This window comes from Balaenoptera ricei, chromosome 18, assembly GCF_028023285.1.
Source record: "Balaenoptera ricei isolate mBalRic1 chromosome 18, mBalRic1.hap2, whole genome shotgun sequence".
Classification (NCBI taxonomy): Eukaryota; Metazoa; Chordata; class Mammalia; order Artiodactyla; family Balaenopteridae; genus Balaenoptera; species Balaenoptera ricei.
The window spans coordinates 80,899,504-80,900,471 of NC_082656.1; the positions used below are offsets into that span (position 1 = coordinate 80,899,504).

Here is a 968-nt window from a genome sequence, read left to right on the forward strand (position 1 = left end):
TGCCATACAACATCCTCCTAAAGCTTGTATCTGTTGATCTCACCTGATCCTTCATTAAGAAAATAGAAGGAAATGGAGAGGAATCCCTCATCTTACTGCCACCAACCCTACCAGCCTAGCAAGCACAGTGTCCTCCCATCTCTGTGCTTTCTCTCGGGTTTCAAAGGATGAAGTGTTTTCTTTTTTTTTTTTTTTCCTTTCAAAGGTCAACCATTCATTTCCACCCTACACCATCACCTCTCCTTCTCCATCATTGCTTTCTCTCTACTGGACCATTTCTATCTGCAAACAAATGGGTTCTGGCTTCATTTTTTTTTTTTTTTTTTTAAGACGACAGCACCCGGTATTCCCAGGCGGTCTCCCATCCAAGTACTAACCAGGCCCGACCCTGCTTAGTTTCCGAGATCAGATGAGATCGGGCGCGTTCAGGGTGGTATGGCCGTAACTGGCTTCTTTTAAAAACGAAACAAAACACCCTTTTTAATTTCCTACTTCCATCTAGTAAAAGCTCCATTTCTTTGCTCCTGTAGACGTCAGTTTCCTGAAAGAATCTGGAGCCACTTCCTTGCCTCTCATTCTGCCCCAAACTCTCCCATCAGGGCTTCTGGCCTCTTCCCAGGAGCTATCCTTTCCCACGTAGCTGCTGGTGATGGAGATGCGGAGGTCTCTCCCGTCTCCCAGCCTGTCAGCAGCATTCAGCTCCTGTGAACACATTTTACCTCTTGAAACACCTCTTCTCTCAGTTTCCATGACGCCCACTCTCTTGTTTTTCCTACGTCACATTCTCCCTTGTTGAGCCTGGATGGGTTTTTTTTTGCTATGCTTTCCTTCTAGATTATCCAGTTCCACCCAATGACTTTAAATACAGACTATATACCAGTATCTCTGGCTTTGACTTCTGCCCTGAACTCCAGGCTTGTGGATCCAACAGCCAGCTTTCCATTTGACATCTCCACTTGGAAATCTAA

General features: G+C 45.5%; 1 non-coding gene across 1 annotated transcript; it reads right to left on the reverse strand.

The window, feature by feature from the left end:
- Positions 1 to 328: 328 nt before the first annotated feature.
- LOC132352769 (5S ribosomal RNA) lies at positions 329 to 447 on the reverse strand. The gene has a single exon (XR_009498855.1). It is a non-coding gene; the product is annotated as a 5S ribosomal RNA (ribosomal RNA).
- Between the last annotated feature and the right edge of the window lie 521 nt (positions 448 to 968).